This window comes from Lactuca virosa, chromosome 6, assembly GCF_052849685.1.
Source record: "Lactuca virosa cultivar CGN04683 chromosome 6, Lactuca_virosa_CGN04683_v6, whole genome shotgun sequence".
NCBI lineage: Eukaryota > Viridiplantae > Streptophyta > Magnoliopsida > Asterales > Asteraceae > Lactuca > Lactuca virosa.
Genome location: NC_136431.1, coordinates 200,002,654 through 200,009,992, shown reverse-complemented (window position 1 = coordinate 200,009,992; position 7,339 = coordinate 200,002,654). Strand labels below are relative to the sequence as shown.

The 7,339-nt window shown below is 37.3% G+C and overlaps 1 non-coding gene across 1 annotated transcript; it reads right to left on the bottom strand.

Moving 5' to 3' along the window:
* Positions 1–4,208: 4,208 nt before the first annotated feature.
* Positions 4,209–4,314, bottom strand: LOC145123005 (small nucleolar RNA R71). Its single transcript, XR_013714886.1, has one exon. It is a non-coding gene; the product is annotated as a small nucleolar RNA R71 (small nucleolar RNA).
* Between the last annotated feature and the right edge of the window lie 3,025 nt (positions 4,315–7,339).

The following is a 7,339-nucleotide window of genomic DNA, read 5'->3' as shown; positions in this document are numbered from 1 at the left end:
AGGATAATTGGAATGGGTAATTAGGGTTATTTTGGTTGATGGAATTAATAAATTTATTGTTGATTGAGAACTTAATAAGTTTATTATTTATTGTGGGTTGAAAACCCTATATAGTCACCAGGCTCCCAAGCCTGACCCACTCAGTTTAATTGTATCACAGGTATCGATACGAAGTTGCTTTACATTGAGAGATTAAAAGAGAAGTAGATCACTAGTGTAAATGAATGTAAGTTTTGTTTATGCTTATGTTTTTGTATTGACGGTGGCATCCCAATGGTTTAAGTGAATAAAATACATTTCTTCGGAAATGATTTGATAACATATTTATCATGTTTTTCTGGGAACAAATTCCGCAACACTTTTAATCAAATGATACCTCTGAAATTATTTTAAAAGCATAAATTAAATCGGTCTTTTCTGGCCGTGAAATTGGGTATGTCACATAATTCTCGACCGATTTTAAATTTAATAGTATGAGAATATTACACTGTTAAATGTCCGTGTAAAATTCGTAACTTCTTCATACAGACTCCGTTTTCGTCTGTCTTTTTATCATTGAGTTCCTATTAATGAGATCTTCAACTCTCATTTAGGTGCCGTAAGCCAAAAACTGGCCGAACTAAAATTCGAGTTTCGAGTCGTGCACTGCTAAGCCAAATCTTAGAAAATTCATAACTTCCTCATATGAAGTCAGATTTGGGCGTACTTTTTTTGTATGTTCTCGGTTTAACGTATACTACAACTTTCGTTTTGATCACTAAGGCTAAAAAGTCCTCCATCGTAATTTCACTATTTATGTCTCCCGATGCCGTGCCGGTTTTGCCGTAAAACTTCGACGTGCCATAACTTCTTCGTTATAACTCGGATTTCGGCGTTCTTTATATGTACGGAACCTTTGTAACATATACTACCACTTGGTTAAGATTAGTCCTTCTAAATAATATTCCATCAAAAATTCATTTCTGATGCTCATTGTCTCTAAATTGACTAGCCCGGATCTGCGGGCGTTACAATTATCTCCCCCTTAGGATGATTACATCCCGGAATCATCGACAAAACAGGGATCACATGATGACTCCATATGTTATCTCTTCATCCTAAGTAATAACCGTAACTTTGATGTTTCTTCGAACGAGTATCTAACTCTAAGACTTCCTAACTGCAGGCGGTGCCCGATCTTGGACCCGATCTCTATCTCATGTTAGACTTCCAATCATGATCTTCATGTCACGATCTTGATCTTTATTGGAGACTCCTTCTTTAACAGACTTGAGATAAGTTTCTTCCTTCGATTATCATAATAGACTGATGAGTCATGTTCTAATGACCTCTCATCGTATGATGCATTGCTTGGACTCAGGTCTTTTAGAGTCAAATTCCAGAACAGACTATACCTTCCTTCATGTTCTAATCTTAAATGGTAGCATTTCTAGCTATAAGCAACTATCGCGATACCTCTACCGATCGCTTTGATTATCTTTTATTTCAATCTTCCGACTTAAGTCAGATGTTACATCAAACTTGGTTCTCCGAACCACGTAACATACTCCTCGTAGTCGGACTCAATTCGATATGACCACTAGGGTCGGAATAACAACAATCTTCTTAGTCATTACCGAAACAATGGTAACGACATACTTGAATAAAATGGTATCAATTACTAGCTTCTTGGTAACCTTGTGACTTTCCCTGATCCAAGTGTGAGTCCTGTGCTTCCGGTAGTATAGGCCTCTACTACCATTCACACTTACTCATACTCGTCCCAAGTATTGTCTCGTAGTTCTCCAAGTTATTACCACAAAAACAATTTTAACACATACAAATGTGTCCAAACAATCACATAATTTTCCCTAGACTCTACTAGGACTTCTTCCATGCATATCTTCAATCATCAATTCTGATTCAACTTGGTTGGTGACGGAAATGTCAGACGATGGGATAACTTCATGGATTATACAAAAAAATCTTTCTTTCTGCTAATCGAAAGTGTACTTCTCCCGTACTAGACGTATTATTTCTTAGACGCGTTCTAAAGGCAAGATATCACTCTTAAAATATCTTCCGATAGGTATCATTAAATATCGTAAGCCTTCTCATTTCCTTCATTTTCTCAGTCTGCTATGAGTCCTTATCATGACATTCTATACACCAAAGAAGGCATTTGGTGTATTGAGACGAGAATATAGATAGAGGAAGATTTAGACGCGTATTCCTCCGTATTACTCCAAAAAGTTACATGTCAGTTCTAATATCGTAATTAAACGTTTAGAAACCTGAGCACATAAAATTTTCAGATCCGGTCGGCAACAGACCATAGATCCGATCAGATATTTAGCATTATAAAGCATCATAAATCATTTAGCACAAAAAAGCATGTTAGGCATTTTCCCTAAATTAGCTAGTGCTTGTGTCTATTTAGGTGTATTACCTAAATTTTATTAGACACACTCCTCACAATCATTGCTTAGCATTCTAAGATTAAGTCTAGAAATAAATCCATATTCCTAGTTCGCTTAAACTAATGCTCTGATACCAACTGTGACATCCCCATTTTCACGGCTAGAAAATACCGATTTTTGTTTATGCTTTATTTGAAAATCAGAGTAACATTTTAAATAAAAGTGTTGCGGAATTTGTTCCCAGTAAAACATGATAAATACGTTATCAAATCATTTCCGAAGAAAAGTATTTTTATTCATTTTAAAACATTTGGGATGTCATCGTCAATACAGAAACATAAGCATAAATAGAACTTACATTGATTATCACTAGTGATTTATATCTCCTTAATCTCTCAGTGTAATGTAACTTCATATCGACACCTGTGATTCAAATAAACTAAGTGGGTCAGGTTGGGAAACCTGGTGAGTACATAGGGTTTTCAACCCACAATAATATAATTATTATGTTTATAAATCAAACAATCAACCCAATTACCCATCCCCATTATCTTCTTTACTCCTAAAGATCTACCTTAAGAATCAGCTATTCCTCGTTCATTCATTCCTAAGGATCATCCTAAGGTATCGGCACGAAGTCCATCGTTGCCACGATTTACACAACGGGTACTAAGTCTGCATAGTCGCCAGGGTTTAGGCACCAAGTCTGCATGGTCGCCAGGGTTTAGGCACCAAGTCTGCATGATCGCCAAGGTTTAGGCACCAAGTCTGCATGATCGCCAAGGTTTAGAGTACACCGGGTGAACACATCGTTCACAACACCTACAGGTTGCGAGCGTGCTAGTGTTCCAGTGGACTGTCTAGAATAGTCTGTGGTTGTCATCCATACTCTGCTAGATGACGGGGACATCATTTGGGAAAAAGGCTTCTCACATCGTCCACCTCTCACCCTTACCTCATGGTCTATATTACCTCTCAACTTATCGTCCAACTCATATTTCATCTACCCATGTTTTACCCAACATATTATGTAGATATAAATACATATACAGTTTAAATCATATAAAACTTGTATAAAATCGTTCATCCAGCATAGATAGCAAGTATACAGATAATATGCACACATAGCACGTTATTTATATAAAATACTTCATATCTATGTGTAAGATGAAAGTAACTATGCACTCACCTGATAAGGTGGTGACTCTGCACTTGGACAGCACTTCGTTACTCTTAAAACAATTTCCTTCGACAAAACCTAGTATCATTACCACTAGGGTTTAGTCTAATATTCATTGTGACTAATTATTAGTCTTAGCATTATTATTATTATTATATAAGCGTTTAAACTATATTTTCCAACCACTATGTACAGACAGGGGCCAGACATAAAACACCAGAGGGCAGGACCATTTTTGGCATATAGCACTTCTGAAATCCAACAACCCTATGCGGCCCTTTAAACCAGATTCCCCATACCGCGAGTAGTTAAAAAGATATTATAACGACACTTATATAACCCATAATAATAGCTCAAATAATTATTATAAGGTCCTAATAACGTTACTATATTTAAACATAAGCTATACTTAAGGTAGGGTAAGCATATCTCACTTACCAGGGGTTTGGCAAGGAGCCGGGATCTGCAGGGGTAGAACTTCCGAGCCGAAAGCTCTTCTTCTCGGAGCCTTCCGACGCTCCGGGACTCGCCTCTAACACCTAGGAGGTGCTAGGGAAGGGGGGGAGAGGGTTTGGGCAAATCTTTGTGATGCTTTTAATGAGCAATTTAGTCCACCTTCAAAGATCTCAAAGCTCAAGAATAAGATTGCAATTTTTCAACAATTGGTTGGAGAGTCGTTGTATGAAGCATGGGAGTTGTATAAGGGTTGCTTACGAGTTGCCCTCAACATGATCTCAATGTCGAACAAGAATTTTTCCATTTTCTATGATGGATTGAATGTCACAACAAGACAACTTCTTGACTCTCAAGGACCAATGACAAAGATGGAGTCGGCCACCATTAAGGAGTTGATTGAAGAGTTCGCTAAGCACTCACGTGAATATCACAACCCAAGAAAAGATGTTACTAGAGGCAAAGAAGATATGAGGAATGAGAACATGCTTGCTATCATTGCTAAACAAGATACTATGGATAGGCGAATGAAGAATTTGGATCAATCTATACACACCATAAGAGTCGTGTGTGATAATTGTAGCGGGCCACATTTAATGAAGGATTGCGATTTGGATGAGCACAGGAACAAGAAGGAACAAGTATTTTATTCCAGTGGTGACAAATATGATGAAGATTGGAGGAAGCTAAAAAAAAGTGGTTGCCATATGACGAGTACAAGAAGCAAAAGGACGAAAAGTTAAGACAAACCGGTCGTGGCTATTATAAAAAAGAAAAACCACCACCCGAGAAGAAGATAGATTTTGATTTCGTACTATTGGATTAGGTGTCTAAGCCCATAACTATAATTGGTATGTACTTAACCCGATAGTAGCATGGTCCATTTCGGGTTGCCTTCACCAAAACAATTTGATAGGATGGATATTTAAGAAAGAGGTTATTTGTGATTTATTAATATATTATAAGAATAATATATTAATTGAGAAATCATATTATTTAATTGGTATTGATCAAGAATTAGTTTGGAATTAATTTAGTGATCAAAAGAGACTGATTAAATTAATAGGGGCTGATTATGTAAATCAGTGAAACATATGATTTTGGCTAATGATCCATGATTAACTAGTAATGGACTAAGTTCATATAAGAGTCCATGAAGTGTCGTTGGATTAAATGTGACAACCCGATATTTCGAGTCAATGTAATGTTCAAATAGTCAAATATTATAAACTATTTTGAATCAATAAAAATAGCGTCAAAAATGAAGTGTTCTAAAGTCTCAATTGGGATACAAAAAAGTGTTAGATATCGTGTCAAGGTTTTCAGAAATATAAAGAACACTCAAATCCAAGTTATAACGAAGAAGTTATGACCAATCGAAAATCCGCGACACAACCGGTAAAACACTGTTAAGCGTAAAAAGTGAAATTTCAATAAAATACTTTTTAGCCTTAAGTATCTAAAAGAAAGTCGTAGATTATGTTAAACCGTGAGCGTCTATAAAAAGAACGCCCAAATCTCACTTCGTATGAGGAAGTTATGATTTTTCGAAGTTTCGGATGTAGCAGTTGACAGCTAAAAACTCGAGATAAAAATCGAACGATTTTTAGCCGACGCAACCTAAACGAGAATTGAAGGTCTCGTCAATAGTAGTACAACGGTAAAAAGACAGACGAAAACGGACATCGGATGAAGAAGTTATGAATTTTTAACGGATTTATCCTGTCCCGGCCTATTAAACAAAATATAATTAAAAATAAAGTCAAAATTTTCCGACGGAGTCTAAATGAAAGTTGTAGAATATATTCTCACCTACGCGTGGATATAAAGAACGTCAAAAACGGAGCTCGTATGCGAAAGTTACCCATTTTTTAAGTTTTGGGCACACACTTCGAGGCTTATCCGAAGGGTTACGCCCAGCGTACTTTGGAGTACGCCCAGCGTACCCAATGCACGGCCTCAGATCGGCCACATCGCCCCTACACCCTCTACTACCGTCCCATCTGAATACCAGAGACCGGAGACGTCATCGCTGACGTACGCCCTACGTACGAGGGTACGCCCCGCGTACGAGGTACGCCCCGCGTACTTCGGATTACACCCAGCGTACGAAGCCTGGCAGCCCTCCTATAAATAGCATGCGAGACTTCCCACTTTTACTTGCTCATTCCTCAATTTATCTCCCAAATTTCATACTTCTACTATCCCGAGATTACCCCGACGCCCCGGTTCCGTATCCAAGTCCCGACGAAGGTCCGAAGCTCCGAGATTCCCGAAAAAATTCACCACTTTCCGATCGAAGGGCCGCCCGAGAAAATCTCGTTTTCTTCAAATCACCACACTTTCCAGGTGAGTTCATACCCCTACATTTTCACGTCTTTTTCATGTTTTAGGGGGGGGGAATACAAGTGAAACACGAAGAAAAACTTATGTTAAAATACGCATCGTTATATATATGGTTTCAAATACTTTACCTACATTTTGTTTATAAATGTTAAACAACATTAATACCAACGTTACACTTTACATGCAAAGTTGGTATTACATCGAGTTTTTATCACCAAATGGAACACACTTTTGAAAAACTATAATGGGTATAGTTTACGAGTTATTCATGACATCTTTACATAAACACTGTAAAAAGGAAATACTTTCGTTTACCAGAAACGTGGACTTTTCATTGCGTAAATCTTTTGATACTAAGTTTTGTGAGACATCCAGCTTCACCATACTCTCAAGTACGCATTTCAAGTCATGTATTATAAACTATAATCTCTTGTAGGGAGAGCGTGATGCATGTGTATAGATCTATACGGGATTGACAATCCCGCACCTAAACTGTTAGCTACAGTTAGACCGGCAGGTCTGGGGTGACAAACGTAATAACACTGCAACGCCTGAAGAACGTTGTTACAGGCAGTCTGGGTCAATAGCATGGTTATCAATCTCACATGGAATATCGAAATATTTTTGATTTACGAGACTCTTAAATGCATTCGGTGTTACATTACATATGTATAAATCCACTTTCACCATTTTAGCATGAAAGATACTATTGCATTCCAGCCTTTGGAACTTTTTCAAACTATCACACATACATAGAAAATATTGGATTCTCTGGAAAACACGTTCAGTTATTTTTACCGAAAGACATATAAATTTTAGTACAAAAACGCTTATGAACTCACCAACTTAATTGTTGACGCTTTTTTCAAAACTACTTGTATTTCTCAGGGAATCAGTAATACAGGTAACCATCAGCTTTTGGAGAAGGAACGCTAAGGCTTCTGTTATTAAAACATTTTAA